This window comes from Sciurus carolinensis, chromosome 10 (genome assembly GCF_902686445.1).
Source record: "Sciurus carolinensis chromosome 10, mSciCar1.2, whole genome shotgun sequence".
In the NCBI taxonomy this organism is placed as follows: Eukaryota; Metazoa; Chordata; class Mammalia; order Rodentia; family Sciuridae; genus Sciurus; species Sciurus carolinensis.
In genome coordinates, this window is record NC_062222.1 from 79,080,697 (window position 1) to 79,099,048 (window position 18,352).

Consider the following 18,352-nt stretch of genomic DNA (forward strand, 5'->3'; position numbering starts at 1 on the left):
TTTGGTATAATAAAACCTGCTTCAAATCATAATTTAAACTGACAAGGAGGAGAACATTTTTTTTCCTTTCTCTTTCCTAGCCTGCATCTTGTGCTATAGGAGCAAAAGGCAATGAAAATCACAGTGGAGCTAGCAAACCTATGAGTTTTGAAAAGAAATGTGACAGAAGACACACATGGGTGGGCAGGCAGCACAGGAAATGGGGCTGTTCGTTCACTCAGCAAACATTTCCTGAGCACTTGCTATGGAGAGTACTGGAAAGATCAAAGGGAGCAAGATACGGTGGTTCCCTCCCCACTTCAGTATTTGAAATTGTCAGTCAGCCCACTAATGGGAAAGGCAGCACAGTCAGATGGAGATGGAAAAGATAACTGGCATCTGGCTGACCAGCCTGGCAACCTCAAGTACCTACTGGGCCAGGCAGGTAACAGCCAAGTGGCAGGTGTAAGACCATAGGAAGCAGTGGGGCCCTACTGCTAACCAGAGAGGGGATGCCTCTCCTGATGTGGATGCATGCAGTTCCAAGTCACTCTACCAGATGGTCTGGTTTTTCCAGAAGCTAGAAATCCACAGTATATAAAATTTTCCAATTTTTAATGTGGAATTAAACAAATATCTGCAGACCACATATGTGTGTAAGATGATACTTTCAAATTCAAACAAAGAACATTACTAAATTCACTGAGTTGGCTTTTTAAAATTAAAAATGACTAACTTTAATAGTGGATTTGTATGTGTAGACTTGTGATCTTTATGTGCACAGCATTCAAATCATTTTTGGGGGGTGGAACTGCACATTGAACTCGACCACTGAGCCACATCCCCAGCCCTATTCTGTATTTTATTTAGAGGCAGGGTCTCACTGAGTTGCTTAGCACCTTGCTTTTGCTGAGCCTGGCTTTGAACTTATGGTCCTCCTGCCTCAGCCTCCCAAGCAGCTGGGATTACAGGTGTGTGCCACTGTGCTGGTTTGAATCATTTTTAAGGGTTCGGGATACAGGTCAGTGGTAGAACACTTGCCTAGCATGCACAAGGTCCTGTGTTTGATTCCAGAACCCCTACCCCAAAGTGTAAATACACAGAGCATGATGTGAAGTGTAGTAATCTACGTAAAAAGTGGAAACAATGAGAACATTTCTAGTAACACCAAGAATTATTCCAGACTCTCCAGCCCCGATTTGAACCTCCATCATCAGCATGTTGCCTGTTGCTGCCTTATTCAAATCTTCATCATGAGAAACTGACCGAGTTGCTTCAGGTTGAAAGAAATAAAACTGCATTTAACAAAATGCAGGCATCCCTGGAAAGAGTGATGACTCAGCCCAGGGCTTCATCAGCTTCTGATGCTCATTGCCTGCACACACCTGTTCTCCTGGTAACTTCTACTTCCTGTGCAGTGACCATGCATGTATTTACATATCACTCTTCATAAAGCACAGTGTGTCCTCTGTATCTGTGAGTTTTGCATCCATGGATTCAACCCACCTTTGATCCAAAATATTCAGAAAAAGAATTTGTGTCTGTATTGAACATGTACAGATTTTCCTCCTTTCATTATTCTCTAAACAATATAGTATCATTATTTACATAGTGTTTGCATTGTACTAGGTATTTAAAGCAATCTAGAGGGCTGGGATGCAGCCTAGTGGCAGAGTGCGTGCCTAGAACACACAAGGTCCCAGGTTCAATCTCTAGCACCAAAAGAAAGAAACAAACAAGAAATTTAAAGTATATGAAGGATATGCATAGGTCACATGCAAATGCTATACCACTTTATATAAGGGACTTGAAAATTTGCAGATTTTGATATCCATAGTTGGGGAAGAGGGGCAGGTCCTGAAACCAATCCCCAGTGGATACAGAGGGACAATTTTATCTCTGTATCTTATTTAAGCATCACAAAAAAACCTTCTGAGATGCAACTTTATTCCAACTGTACACTAAAGGGAGCTGAGTCTGTGATAGGTTATGCAGCTGGAATTGCACAGCTAATAAGTAGAAAGTCTAGATTCAAAGGTAGGGTTACTCCAAAACCCAAGTACTTTTCCATTGCACTATTTGGCCTTCCCATAAGATTAATAGATGGTATATTTTCTTAACTCTTCTACAAGAACATGATAAGCATCATTTCTTAACCAGAAGCACCATAAACCTTATTCCACTTAAAATGTGTAATTTTATGACTCAAATTATAAGGACTGGTGTTGGCGGTATCAAAAACTGGTGTTTATTATGCAGGTACATCCCTGCCCCCTTTCTGTACTGGCAATTGAACCCAGGAATGCTCTACCACTGTGCTATACCCATAGCCTTCTAAAATTCTGAGACAGGGCTTAAGTTGCTGAGTTTGCACTAAGTTGCCTCAGTCTCCTGAGTAGGTAGGACTACAGGCCTGTGCCACCAAACCCAGCCTTAGGTACTTAAAAAAAAGCACAACTTAGTGAAAAAAGAGAAAGATATAATTATCTTTTATTAGTATAGGTCTTATCTACCTTTATTCACCTAAGCTAATTTCCCAAGACCCATGAGAACATTGTCTTGCATCAATATAGTTCTGAGACAGGAGGTAGAATTGGATGTTTGAAGATTGTTCTCTGGAAATGTGTGCAACAGGAAAATTGTATTAAAACAGCAGTGGCCTCAGAATTTCATAAAAAGGGGGCCAACGGGTGGCAACTGGATTGTGAATGAGTTGTAGGAATTCATCTTGAATCTGCGTTCTGTATATTAAGTTCACTGTTTTTCCTTAGATCGGGGAAGTTTCCTAGAGATGCTTTAATTTATCCTTCATCAAGATTGAGAAAATGTGAATTGTTTATATTCAGGAATATCCTTTTATTAGACAGGTAATACAGGAAGCAGAGAAGGTGCTCAAAGGTCCCACCATCTACTAAGACCACTCTCTCCATTTTGTTGCCTCTGGGAGGACAGGACCAACAACCGATGATAAATGGTTAGAAGAGTAGAGCAGTAAGAGACCCAGAGGACTTCCTACCCAAACCAAGCACAGGGTAAATTGCCAGGCTCTACTCAGTGGCTCTTCCTTTTGGCACATGGGGAGAAGCCACAACTTGCCAATACTTCCTATGTAAAAATATAGAAGGATGGAGGCCATTAGGAGTTAATTTATACCGAGGACTTCTTAGCTGAAGGTATGTGAAAATTCCAAGTCAGTATTATCTTTTAACTCAACAGCCACAATGAGTCAACTACACTAATTGAATTCTTGACTCAGCTCTATTTGACTAGCTTCTTATACTTTAGACAGCTCAGAAACTCAACTAAGATCTGGTGAAACTCAAATACCAGGAGCATCTGCTTCAACATTCAGATCTGAACCCTAACCTTTAGGATTGTGGCTCATGTTTAAGCAGCTGAGTTAGCCAGGTGGTTGTTCTCAAATCAATCCCTATTGTTAAGAACTTAAGCCATTTTTAACTCATAATTTTAATTTTTACTTTAATCATCAAATTTCTTTCATTTTTAAAATTAAAAACATACAGTTCGATGGCATTAAGGACTCTCACACTGTGTGTCGCCATCATCACCAGCTGTCTCCAGAACGCTCTTCACCTTGCACAACTGAAACTCTGTTCCCATGGGACGGTAGCTCCTCAACCCACCACTCTGCCCTGGCGATCATCATTACACTTTCTTTTCTATGAATTTGACTAGGTGCCTCATATAAGTGGAATCATTTGTCTTTTAGTCAGCTTATTTTACTCGGCATAATGTCCTCAAGATTTGTCCTTGTTGTAGCATGTGGCAGAATTTCCTTTTTCAGGATGGCAAATCCTTTTTGTTAAACAACAAAATGTTTTGAGTTTAGGGTAATCAATCAATTAGATTAAGAAAGAGTATCTGGTCTGTTTAACTATAAGAGAGGAAGTGGTGGAAAGGGAAAGAGAATTATTTGAAATCTCTAATGCTGTGGCTCTTAGGGTACATCAGAATCACACACAGGGAAGGCTTGGTAAGCCAAATTGCCAGGCCCAAATCCCAGAGTTTCTGATTTAGGAGGCTTAGAGTAAGGCCCGAGAATTTGCAATTAATAGAAGCTCCTGATCTGTGAACACACTTTTGAGAATCCCTATAACCTAGAGGATTCCAATCTCCAAATTTTACCCACACTGCACAGATGATTCCCTCCCACCTGAGACAGGAGGCTTGCAGTTAGAGGAAGAAAGGCCCAGAGCAGAGTAAGAGAATGCGAGAAGGGCCCACTCTCACCATCCCAGGGTGTTTATCCTCTCCCATGAGGGAGAGGATGGTGACAAGTCAAGCTGTGGGAATCAAGTTCTTCTGTAGAGATAAGGAAAATCAAGGGCTCAAAGAATCTTCGTTCTATTGCTCTATTTGAAATCCTAGGAGAACATCACTGTGGAGAGGACCTGGTCCAGCTATATATCCAGAGGTCTCCAGTGGTCTAGTCAGAGAGAAGAGTCTCAGACTCCAGATGTTAGCCAGTAGTTTTGCAACAAGATAGCTATGGTGGGGAGGGTGAGATGAGCCTAGGGTGGGACCCTGGGTCTGTGGGCTGCTGGAATGGGAAATAGCAGATGCTAAGGTATCTGAAGCTCAGCAGAGGCTGTTTGCAGGTGGGAGGTGCACAGTGATCCTAAGGGCATTGACCAGGCCAAAACAAAACTGACCACATATTTACCAGCTGCAGAACACAGTGTGGAGGCCAGCAGCAACTGGGAAACCTACAGAAAGAACTTGGCGACCCAGAGACACTGCCAAAGACCTGTAGTCACCACTGTCCCAAACCCCTAAGCCCTGCCTATTTTGCAAGGTGGCTATACAGTGGAGATAAAAGATGATGTTTGCGAAAGGGTGCATTTTATTTTAGAAACTAAGCATTACCTCAAAGGACTAGTCAAATGATTGGCCCAAGGTAGCTTTTACTAGAAAGACTAGAAGTTATTTCATTTCTTTCTTGGCTAACCAGCAGGAATAGTTTTGTAAGGAAGATTTAAGTTTAGACAAAAGAAAGAACCCACTTTTTTTCTGCACATCTAACTTGTCATGTAAGTAGGTTGCTAGCTAAAATTATACTTTGGAAAATATTATTCATTGTTTACCTGAAACCAAAATTTAACTGGGCATCTGTATTTTTATTTGCTAAAATGGGCCACCTTACTTGTAACCTATTCATTTGCATGTGCACATGGGAAGATGAGGTTATTCAACGACCCACTTCAACCACAAATCTCAAATCAGTATATAGTTTCAATATATATTTATAGTGCCAATTGGAGGAAAGGACAGATCTAAACCCCAGTTTTATTGGGTTTCAGGCTTATATCAATATTTCAGAAACAGTTGTCTGGCAGAGAAAAAAGTAGTTCAGTATAAACCCTCCCCTACTGACAGTCCACAAAGAGACAAATACTGTACTGATAGACCTGAACCCGAGATGTGCCAATCACTTTCTTTTTAATATGTTCAAAATATAGAGTCACATTGAATTTTCACAGTATCCTTGCAAAATGATTTCCAAAATTATGAATGAGCCTTTTACTATACTGTCAGGATATCTGATATATCCTCTATGCCTCACCTTCATGGCCTACAGTCACTGCCCCTAAAGTGCCCTGTCCTTAGGGAACAGTGAGAGTCACACACCAATCTCTCAGGACGACACAGAACATACAGACTGGCGTGGTCAATGTCGGCCTTCCAGGTCACCTTCTGGCCCACGACTTGAAGGCTTCATCTAATGACAGACCCACCTATCGATATTCAAATAATACCAAGCCATTTGTCACTAAGATTACCCCAGGGGGAACCCACTCCTTTATGGAGAATACTGATAATCTGCAAAATCAAACAAAAATATAGTCATATATCATAAAAATATGAACAATAGGACTAGGATGTAGCTCAGTGGTGAAGTGCTTGCCTGGAATGTCAAAGGTCTTGGGTTCAATCCCCAGCACCACACAGACAAACAAAAATATATGAGCAATAGCTTTATTATTCCTGTTTTATGTTACTTTATTATTCCTGTTTTATGTTACTGGAGGATTTTTACCATTCTTAGCCACATTTTTGGAGATTAGCAAGTCATCTAGCAAAGTTCCAAGGGAGTAAGGAATGGATAGGCAACTCTGGATGAGGAATTAGGAAAGAGACAACTGTGGAGGAATAATTCTGAGGAAGGAGAGATTTGGGGATAGGGAACAGAGAGCAGATGGGGGAATAAGGGGATTTCATTAGAATACTGGTAGTAACAGCACAAAAATAAATTTCAGCTCCTTCTGAAATATGATTAATCCTGAGAAGATCCCATCCTACAAGGGACAAGGAGACTTCTAGGGCCTTAAATTAGTACTGGCAAATTCTATACTTAGGAGCATTCTTAATAAGCATCTCCCATTTGGGACAGAAATGATAAAATTTCATTGGAACTAGAAAATATTCTCTTACAAAATAATGCATATCTGACATTTCAATATTAATCAGGTATTTCAATCACTTTTAAAATTATAGAACAAGCTGTGATTAGCTGGGGGATTTTGTTTTATTGTCTTCTAGACAGCAGGTAGAACATGATGAATTTGTGCCCATATCTTGATAAACCATAAATCCCTCTGTCACTACTCCCTTCTGCTAGGCTACTTCCTCCAATTCTATTTTTATTGGCCTATGGACGTGCTCCCGTCAAACAAGTGAGACAAGATGGCAAGGTTAATTTATTTAAGGAAATATGAATCAACACTACAAGGGAAACAAAAGGCACCAGTATGCTGTCTTTTTTTTTTTTTATTTTTTTTTTATTTTTTTTTAATTGTATACAAATGGGATACATGTTGTTTCTCTATTTGTACATAGAGTCAAGGCATACCATTTGTGTAATCATACGTTTACATAGGGCAATGATGTTTATTTTTTTTCCCTTCCCCCCCACCCCTCCCACCCCTCTTTTCCCTCTATACAGTCCTTCTTTCCTTCATTCTTACCGCTCTCCTTATCCCTAACCCTAAACCTAACCCTAAACCTAATGCTAACCCCTCCCACCCCCCATTATATGTCCTCATCCGCTTATCAGCGAGATCATTCGTCCTTTAGTTTTTTGAGATTAGCTTATCTCACTTAGCATGATATTCTCCAATTTCGTCCATTTGCCTACAAAAGCCATAATTTTATCATTCTTCATTGTGGAGTAATATTCCATTGTATAAATGTGCCACAGTTTCTTTATCCATTCATCAACTGAAGGGCATCTAGGTTGGTTCCACAATCTGGCTATGGTGAATTGAGCAGCAATGAACATTGATGTGGCTGTATCTCTGTAGTATGCTGATTTTAAGTCCTTTGGGTATAGGCCAAGGAGTGGGATAGCTGGGTCAAATGGTGTTTCCATTCCAAGCTTTCTGAGGAATCTCCACACTGCTTTCCAGAGTGGCTGCACTAATTTGCAACCCCACCAGCAATGTATGAGTGTTCCTTTTTCACCACATCCTCGCCAACACCTATTGTTGCTTGTATTCTTGATAATCGCCATTCTAATTGGGGTGAGGTGAAATCTTAGGGTAGTTTTGATTTGCATTTCCCTTATTACTAGGGATGTTGAACATTTCTTCATATATCTGTTGATTACTTGTACATCTTCTTCTGTGAAGTGTCTGTTCATTTCCTTAGCCCATTTGTTGATTGAATTATTTGTATTCTTCATGTAGAGTTTTTTGAGTTCTTTATAGATTCTGGAAATTAGCGCTCTATCTGAGGTATGGTTGGCAAAGATATTCTCCCACTCCGTAGGCTCTCTCTTCACATTTCTGATAGTTTCCTTTGCTGAGAGAAAGCTTTTTAGTTTGAATCTATCCCAGTTGTTGATTCTTGCTTTTATTTCTTGTGCTATGGGAGTCCTGTTAAGGAAGTCTGATCCTAAGCCAACAAGTTGAAGATTTGGACCTACTTGTTCTTCTGTAAGATGCAGGGTCTCTGGTCTGATTCCGAGGTCCTTGATCCATTTTGAGTTGAGTTTTGTGTAGGGTGAGAGATAGGGGTTTAATTTCATTCTATTGCATATGGTTTTCCAGTTTTCCCAGCACCATTTGTTGAAGAGGCTATCTTTCCTCCATTGCATATTTTTGGAACCTTTGTCTAGTATGAGCAAATTGTATTTATTTGGGTTTGTGTCCATGTCCTCTATTCTGTACCATTGATCTACCTGTCTATTTTGGTACCAATACCATGCCGTTTTTGTTACTATTGCTTTGTAGTAGAGTTGAAGATCTGGTATTGCAATACCCCCTGCTTCGCTCTTGCTACTGAGGATTGCTTTAGCTATTCTAGGTTTTTTATTCTTCCAGATGAATTTCATAATTGCTTGCTCTATTTCTGCAAGGTACATCATTGGGATTTTAATTGGAATTGCATTGAATCTGTATAGCACTTTAGGTAGTATAGCCATTTTGACAATATTAATTCTGCCTATCCAGGAACATGGGAGATCTTTCCATTTTCTAAGGTTTTCTTGAATTTCTTTCTTTAGTGTTCTGTAGTTCTCATTGTAGAGGTCTTTCACCTCTTTTGTGAGATTGATTCCCAAGTATTTTATTTTTTTTGATGCTATTGTGAATGGGGTAGTTTTCCTAATTTCTCTTTCTGAAGATTCATCACTTATGTATAAAAATGCATTGGATTTATGAGCATTGATCTTGTAACCTGCTACTTTACTGAATTCACTTATGAGTTCTAAAAGTTTTCTGGTGGAATTTCCAGGTTCCTCTAAATATATAATCATGTCATCAGCGAACAGGGATAGTTTGAGTTCTTCTTTTCCTATTCGTATCCCTTTAATTTCTTTGGTTTGTCTGATTGCTCTGGCTAGAGTCTCAAGGACGATGTTGAATAGAAGCGGTGAAAGAGGGCATCCCTGCCTTGTTCCAGTTTTTAAGGGGAACGCTTTCAGTTTTTCACCATTTAGAATGATATTAGCCATGGGCTTAGCGTAGATTGCCTTTATAATGTTAAGGAATGTTCCCACTACCCCAATTTTTTCTAGTGTTTTGAGCATGAAGGGATGCTGTATTTTATCGAATGCTTTTTCTGCATCTATTGAAATAATCATGTGATTCTTAACTTTAAGTCTGTTGATATGGTGAATGACATTTATTGATTTCCAAATGTTGAACCAACCTTGCATCCCTGGGATAAAACCCACTTGATCGTGGTGCACTATCTTTTTAATATATATTTGTATGCGATTTGCTAAAATTTTGTTGAGAATTTTTGCGTCGATGTTCATTAAGGATATTGGTCTGAAATTTTCTTTTCTCGATGTGTCTCTGTCTGGTTTAGGTATCAGGATGATATTGGCTTCATAGAACGAGTTTGGGAGGGTTCCCTCCTCTTCTATTTCATGGAATAGTTTGAGGAGTATTGGAATGAGCTCTTCTTTAAAGGTTTTGTAGAACTCGGCTGAGAACCCATCTGGTCCTGGACTTTTCTTTGTTGGTAGGCTTTTGATGACCTCTTCTATTTCATTGCTTGAAATTGGTTTATTTAAGTTGTATATGTCCTCCTTGTTCAGTTTAGGTAATTCATATGTCTCTAGAAATTTGTTGATGTCTTCGAGGTTTTCTGTTTTGTTGGAGTATAGATTTTCGAAATAGCTTCTAATTATGTTTTGTATTTCACTCGTGTCTGTTGTGATGTTTCCTTGTTCATTCCGAATTTTAGTAATTTGAGTTTTCTCCCTCTTTCTCTTTGTTAGTGTGGCTAAGGGTTTATCAATTTTATTTATTTTTTCAAAGAACCAACTATTTATTTTGTTAATTTTTCCAATTGTTTCTTTTGTTTCGATTTCGTTGATTTCGGCTCTGATTTTAACTATTTCCTGTCTTCTACTACTTTTGGTATTGGTCTGCTCTTCTTTTTCTAGCGCTTTGAGCTATAGTGTTAAGTCGTTTATTTGTTGATTTCTACTTCTTTTTTTGAATGCACCCCATGAAATAAATCTTCCTCTAAGTAGTGCTTTCATAGTGTCCCAGAGATTTTGATATGATGTGTCTTTGTTCTCGTTTACTTCTAAGAATTTTTTTATTTCCCTCCTGATGTCTTCTGTTATCCATTCATCATATAATAGTGTATTATTTAATCTCCAGGTATTGGAGAAGTTTCTGGTTTTTATTCTGTCATTTATTTCTAATTTCAATCTATTATGATCTGATAAGAGTACAAGGTAGTATCTCTATCTTCTTGTATTTGCTAACAGTAGCTTTGTGGCATAAAATATGGTCTATTTTAGAGAAGGATCCATGTGCTGCTGAGAAGAAAGTGTATTCGTTCTTTGTTGGATGGTATATTCTATATATGTCCGTTAAGTCTAAATTGTTGATTGTGTTGTTGAGATCTATAGTTTCTTTATTCAGTTTTTGTTTGGACGATCTATCCAGTGGTGAGAGAGGTGTGTTAAAATCGCCTAGTATTATTGTGTTGTGGTCTATTTGATTTCTGGAATTGAGAAGGATTTGTTTGACGGACGTGGATGAGCCAATGTTCGGGGCATAGATATTTATGATTGTTAAGTCTTGCTGATTTATGCTTCCCTTAAGCAGCATGTAATGTCCTTCTTTATCCCTTCTGACTAGTTTTGGTTTGAAGTCCACATTATCTGAAATGAGGATGGATACTCCAGCTTTTTTGCTGTGTCTGTGTGCATGGTATGTTTTTCCCCATCCTTTCACCTTTAGTCTATGGGTGTCTCTTTCTATGAGATGAGTCTCTTGCAGGCAGCATATTGTTGGATTTTTCTTTTTAATCCAATCTGCCAGTCTGTGTCTTTTGATTGATGAATTCAGGCCATTGACATTCAGGGTTATTATTGTGATATGATTTGTATTCCCAGTCAATTGACTCATATTTGTTTTTGACATGATTTGGTTTCTCCTTTATTTGGCTAGTCCTTTAGGCTAGCGCCTCCTGTTGCTGATTTGCATCGTTGTTTTTCATCTCTTCCTCATGGAATATTTTGCTGAGAATGTTCTGTAATGCTGGCTTTCTTTTTGTAAATTCCTTTAGCTTTTGTTTATCATGGAAGGATCTTATTTCATCGTCAAATTTGAAGGTAAGTTTTGCTGGGTATAAGATTCTTGGTTGGCATCTGTTTTCTTTCAGGGCTTGGTAAATGTTGTTGCAGGCCCTTCTAGCTTTTAGGGTCTGGATTGAAAAATCTGCTGATATTCTTATTGGTTTCCCTCTGAATGTAATTTGATTCTTTTCTCTCGCGGCCTTTAAAATTCTGTCTTTATTTTGTATGTTAGGTATTTTCATAATAATGTGCCTTGGTGTGGGTCTGTTGTAATTTTGTATGTTTGGAGTTCTATAAGCCTCTTGTACTTGGTTTTCCATTTCATTCTTCAGATTTGGGAAATTTTCTGTTATTATTTCATTGAATAGATTGTTCATTCCTTTGGTTTGTTTCTCTAAGCCTTCCTCAATCCCAATAATTCTTAAATTTGGCCTTTTCGTGATATCCCATAATTCTTGTAGGTTCTGTTCATGATTTCTTACCATCTTTTCTGTTTGGACAACTTTACTTTCAAGGTTAAATAATTTGTCTTCAATGTCTGAGGTTCTGTCTTCCAGGTGTTCTATCCTATTGGTTATGCTTTCTATGGAGTTTTTAACTTGGTTTATTGTTTCCTTCATTTCAAGTATTTCAGTTTGTTTTTTTTTTCAGTATCTCTAACTCTTTATTGAAATGATCTCTTGCTTCCCGTATTTGGTCTTTTAACTGTTGATTGGTGCGATCATTTAATGCCTGCATTTGCTCTTTCATCTCCTCCTTCAATGCCTGCATTTGCTCTTTCATCTCCTCATTAGCTTCCCTGATCGTTTTAATTACGTACATTCTGAACTCCCTTTCTGACATTTCTTCTGCTGTGCTGTCATTGGGTTTTATTGATGTAGTATCTAGGTTTGCTTGGGACATTTTCTTCCCTTGTTTTCTCATATTGGTCAGCTGTCAGTGGGACCCTGAGATATTGCAGTTTTCCGCTATTGGCTTATAGTGTCCCGGTAGATTTCCAGTGTATCACCTCCCAGCCTTCAGTAGCCTGATGTCTTGGAGGAATCTGATACAGCAGCGCATCCGAAGAAAACTGCCCCTAGCCCCCTACTGGTTCCACAGTTTGGAACTGGTTCTGTGCGGAAATGCTCTCACTGTGGGCCTGCACCGTGCAGCTGGCTGTGTGGGAGGAGCCCACTGCCGGAGTGTGGAAGGCTACCTTGGGAAGACTCTAGCTGCCCTGCCTGGCTCCGATAAGCCACCTCTATCTGGGCCTGCCACCTGGGCCGAGCTTTACCCAGTGGGCAGACTCACCTGTGGCTCTATTTCAGTCCGAGTCTCTCAATGCCTCCCCTTCTTAACTCCTGGGTTCTGGAGCGACTGGGGGTGCAGTCTCCCTCTAGGCCGCCATCTTGGATCGCCCCGTGAAGAGAGCCTGCAGCCGGAGTGGGCAGAGCCACCTGAAGAGGTCTCTGGCTGCCCTGCCCTGATCCCAGAGGCTGCTTGCAGATCGAAGCTCTCCGTTGGTTCGGGGACTTGTGGCTGGTTCTATGTAGAAAACCTCTCACTGGGCGGTCTGGTCTGAGAAGCTAGACTTGAAAGGCACCTCCCACCGCAGGGGTCCAGGCTACTTGGGGAGGTCTCTGGCTGCCCTATCCTGGTCCCTGAAGCTGCTTGTGTGCCGGAGTACGTTGCGCTGCAGTGGCTCTGGGACTCGGAGCTTGTTCTGGTCAGAAAGGCTCTCACTAGCAGGCCAGTTCCGTTCCGAGAACCTGGAGAAGCTGGCTGTGTGGGCGGGGCCCACCGCCGGAGTGCGCAGGGCTGCCTGTGGATGACTCTAGCTGCCCTGCCCGGCTCCGATAAGCCACCTCTATCTGGGCCTGCCACCCGGGCCGAGCTTTACCCAGTGGGCAGACTCACCTGTGGCTCTATTTTAGTCCGAGTCTCTCAGTGCCTCCCCTTCTTAACTCCTGGGTTCTGGCGCCACTGGGAGTGCAGTCTCCCTCTAGGCCGCCATCTTGGATCGCCCCGTGAAGAGAGCCTGCAGCCGGAGTCAGTATGCTGTCTTTAAAGCAAAACAAAGGAACGCACTGGCAGAGTCCAACCTGTAGTCAACCAGAGGCTGAGGAACCAGCGTGGGTTCTGGGGTTTGAGAAATCACAGAAGACCAGCTCCTCTGAACACAGACTGGCGTAAGAACTTGGGCTTCTGTGTCATACTCTAGAGTTCAATTCCACACTAATAGAGGTGCCCTCTCGGCTGACTGCTCTCTCACAAGTCAGTTTCCTTATCTGTAAAATAGAAAAATAATGGTACCTACCTGTTTTCAAGGTCATTATGAAATTAAATGAGAGGATGTAAAAGACTAGGGCACCCGGAACCCACGTTTTTAAGAGCTTAGTCGATTTATTTATTTATTTAAAGATCACAGACTATTGCATGAATCAAAATTGATTCCTATAAGTAATATTCAAAATTTGATCCAAATTAACCTATTTCTTCAGAACCTGCAAGGAATTCTACATATGTGAATGTCCAATGGTCCAGCTCAATCTCCTCATGTATATTCAATAGCAACTGCTCCCCCACTCTTTTATCCCATTTCCATAAATTTAGAATGCTAATCCTAAGAAATTGTAGTTCTGATACCACCCATGTTGTCTGTGCATTTAGGGTCAGGGACAGGGATATATCCAACTTATTACACAAAGAGAAAAGACAGCTTACTTTTACAGGGCTGTTTTGAAAACAGCAAAGAAAAAGACTTTTTTGAACCTTTAAAGGTTCCAACATGAAATTTGCAATTAGCTGATGATATGTAAGCTCACATGTTTGAAAGAGGAGAAATGCAAGATACATTAAACAAAACAAAATCAAGCACTGTGAGTCTTAAATTCCTCAACACGAGTTCATTTTTCTGTTCATTAGTATCTCATGGAATGACATGGAGTTTTTGACCTCTGCCCCTGATTTTGAGACAGTGATGGAAGGGGGATGAGAAATCATGAGGCAAAGGTTGAAAGGGCCCTGAGTCCAAACACCTCCAGCTTTGGCTAGACTGTTCCAGGGCTGTAGCCCCAGGTTGCATTTTTACCAAGAATTCCCACAGACAGATGGTTCTGGTGCCTCAGCACTGTTGTTATGAGGGTGTCAGATGTAAAACTGTGTAAACAGAGTGACAAGGAGGTCATTCCTGCTTAGTGACCTGTACTAGCAAGGTCTATTTTTAGAAACTGCTACAGGCTGCTATGTCCTTGGAAAGAAGAAAAGTTGCAAACTATTGCTTGTTAAAAAAAAATTGTTTTCTGTGCATTTGAGTTGTGTTCTCAAATGCTTGTGAAGAAGTTCAGAGAAAATGAGAACTGTCCCCAAGCCCTATTCGAAATTGCAAGTTTGAATTTTGAACTTCACCTGCACATCAAAGCTAGGAAGAGGCCTGGTGCTAGAAATCTTTTGAGAATAACCATGAAGTTACTCAAATTAACATTGATCCCATCCTTTTGTGCCTTGTGGGGACCAATGAGACAAGGAAGATCCAGAGGGATGACCTCACCCAACCAGAGGAGGGCCTATCTGCATCTCCTACGACTATGGCTGCAAGCTTTGAGGATATGATAATCCGTAGGCAGATTTATTCAACAGCCAGCCCCCTCCCAGTCTGATTTAGGGAAGGGACTAGGTATTTGTATGGTAAACAGGTATCATGGCTGTTTTTGACTCAAGATGTAAAGAAAGTTCATGTTTTAAGGGAGAAAAAAAAATGCTTCAGAAAGAAAATAGGAAAACAGAAAAGATACTAAAGTGTAAGAAAGAGACTCATCAAATAAAACATGACCACTTTCATCTCAACTAGAACTCAAAGATTTGGCCAGAAAGAAATTCCTTTTATCATTATTTGAAAAAAGAGTATAAACAGCTTTAAGGATCTACACTCAGGGGAAGGTTAAATTATGAAGCAATTGCATATTATGTGAATAAACTAAACCAGAACATGAAGGATTATATAATCAAGGATTTAAAAGATGGGGCTGGAGGGTGTTGCTCCACTGTAGGACACTTGCCTAGTATGAGTGAGGTCCTGGGTTCAAGTCCCAGTACTGCAATATATATATATATGAAGACCTCAAGTAAGCTACATAATTCAACAACAACAACAACAAAAAATAGCTCTGGCCTCTGAAGTGCTCCATATTTGTGTACACCCTGGCTGACTTGGTAGTAGAACATCTGACTTCTCTTCCTCATTCTGTGGTTTACCAGACCTGTGACCTAAGCCTAAGTCCTTTCATTGCCTGGTGCTTCAACTTTCATAAAACAGGAGCTGTTCTCCAGAATGATGCCCTAGGAATTAGCAGAGAGACTTTGCCTGTGACCCCCCTACCCATCTTCCACCCTCTACCATACAAAGTCCTTTTAAATCTGCGGTCACTCTTTTCCATTGCTTTTGTTTTTTTCCCCCTTGACAAATTTGATTTCTGTCTAGTTTAGGTTTAACCCTCACTGGAGAGAAACATGAGCCCCAATCCACCTTGAATCTTGCTCCTACCCACATCTTTTGGGTGGTGGTACAGCAAAATGGCTACACATAGGAAAGAACCTACTTCTCGTAGAAAAAAGAAGGACATGACTCCATTTGACATCTCTTTGCTGAATGTGGGTACTAGCTCCTGCTCAATAACTATTATTGAAATTATGAATGAAAATGGGTCAAAAATTAAAAAAGAAAGTGGGTCAATTTTTTCTTTACACATGTTGTCTTTATTGTCACAATCTCCAGACCAAGTAGGAATGATTAATTTTACTTCCCTAATGAGAAAAATGGTAGTTGAAATCCATTGGGCAAGATCTCACAGAAAGGGCAGTGTTGCCAATCAAGTTCTTTTAGGTTCTAAGCCAGTGCTCCTAACCACTACACAGCACCTATCTCTGAGGGGAAGGGGGAGGTGTAGGGGTAAATAGTAACTTCAGGTAACAGGTGACTGCAGAGGTCACTGACTGTAGTGAGGTTTGGAGAAGTCAAGGGAATAAAGCAGAGCACGCCCTGCCATAGGAAGCAGACCAAAGACCAGGCACAAAGACTGGCAATGGGTCACCTTATTAAGTAGGGTCACAGGGGAATAATGGTGGGAGGCAATTAGGTGGATCTCATTTCACAGAGGGGGAATAACTCTCAATTATGTTTCTTCTTTGGTAGGGGATATAGGTAAAAAGTATGGTTGGTTTAGTGATAAGACTATTGACAATGTTCCACAGAAAATAGACAGTGAGGATAAGCTCAAACAACCTGTCCCAATAAACGAATGCAAGAAAAAGGACTAGCCCTGTTTAATGATGTAATTAAGAACATCCAACATTTAAATAGCATTTACTATACCAGCGAGGGAGGCATTGCCATTAGTGTAACTTGGCTTAGGGCCCTGAAGAGTAAATGGCAAAGCTGAGAGGCAAAATGAGGAGACCTGGCCCGAGCAAGTGCTCCTAACCACCATGCGCACAGTGGCTACTGGGGACATTTTCATGTTCATTTCACGAATATTAGGTGAGCACATATTATGTGCCAGAGACCATCCCAAGCACTGGGACTAGCACACTGACTAAAATCCCTTTCATCAAAGATTATTTTCCAGAGACGTTCTTCCCTGAGAGTCGCTGCAGTTTCTTGCTTCAACCCAGCGCTCAACCCCCACCCCGGCCGGCCCCTCAGAGCCAGCAGCCCTCTACCACCTCCTCACAGCGCCCTCGGACCTCCCTCGAGGCCTCCACCGACACTGCAGCGGAGCACAGCTGCCCACCATGACCACCGCGTCCCACTTGCAGGTGCGCCAGAACTACCATCAGGCCTCGGAGGCCGCCATCAACCGCCAGGTCAACCGGGAGCTCTATGCCTCCCAGGTCTACCTGTCCATGTCTTACTACTTTGACCGTGATGAGGTGGCTTTGAAGAACTTTGCCAAATACTTTCTTCACCAATCTCATAAACGAGAGGGAATATGCTGAGAAACTGATGAAGCTGCAGAACCAACCAGGTCGCCAGAACTTCCTTCAGAATATCAAGAAATCAGACCGTGATGACAGGGAGAGTGGGCTCCATGCAATGGAATGTGCTTTGCACTTGGAGAAAAGTGTGAATCAGTAACTTCTGGAACTGCACAAACTGGCTACTGACAAAAATGACCCCCACTTGTGTGACTTTATTGAGACTCATTACCTGAATGAGCGGGTGAAATCCATCAAAGAATTGGGTGACCATGTAACCAACTTGGGCAAGATGGGAGCCCCAGAATCTGGCATGGCAGAGTCTCTTTGACAAGCACACCCTGGGAGACGGTGATAATGAGAGCTAAACCTTAGGCTGACTTGCCCATAGCTATGGAAGTGACTTCCCTGGTCACCAAGGCAGTGCATGCACGTTGGGGTTACCTTCACCTTTTCTATAAATTGTACCAAAACATCCACTTATGTTCTTTAATTTATACCATTCCTTCAAGTAAAGAAATTTGGTACCCCTCCCCCGAAAAAAGATTATATTCCAAGCAGAGGAAACAGTGTACCATTTGTGTGTGTGCGTGTGTGTGTGTGTGTGTGTGTGTGTGTGTAGGGGGACAGAGAACACAAATCCAAATGACGTAATAGACAATTGAATATAGTTACCAAAAACACTTTGGTAACATGAAACCATTAGTCAGTTGAAATGGTTTTCTTTTCATTGTTAGCTCCTTTAAGTTATAAGGGTGAAGGAGAAAAGGTTATGAAAATGTTCCCTGAGAGAGTTCCATGAAAGATTACTTTAGATATCCATTTATGGATTGTACTTATAATCAGTAAATAATGATGGCTGATTCCTAAGAGACACCTTTAAGGAAATATTCCAAAGACTCCTCTAGAAATGTTCCTTTGAATCACAGCCTTCATGAGAACAACATAGCAACCTTCCTTCGTAAGCAGTAAACACCCTGACCAAGCAAACGTCCCCCCAAGTGTAATTTTACACACCCCACCCACTAAGCAAACACAGCATCAGAATGGAATCTGACAAGAGAACAAGGGTGGAGTGGAAAATGCCATTTTTAAAACGCACTGACAAACCAAACTAAGCGATCTGGCAGTCAGTGGACAGAGCGCCACAGGCCTCTAGATCAGGCACAGCAGTTGGACAAATCAAAGGCACAAAGAGGTGAGTCTCAGAAGTATAATTTTACCAAGAACGAACTAGGCTTTTCTTTTTTGTTGTTGTTGTTTTGTTTTGTTTTGTTTTGTTTTGTTTTGTTTTGTTTTGTTTTTTGGGTGCTGGGGATCGAACCCACGAACTAGACTTTTCAAAGTTGCCAC

At 40.9% G+C, this 18,352-nt stretch overlaps 1 pseudogene; it reads left to right on the forward strand.

Annotated features, from left to right (window-relative positions):
* Window positions 1–16,816: 16,816 nt before the first annotated feature.
* Window positions 16,817–17,477, forward strand: LOC124994379 (ferritin heavy chain-like; annotated as a pseudogene).
* The last annotated feature ends 875 nt before the right edge of the window (window positions 17,478–18,352 follow it).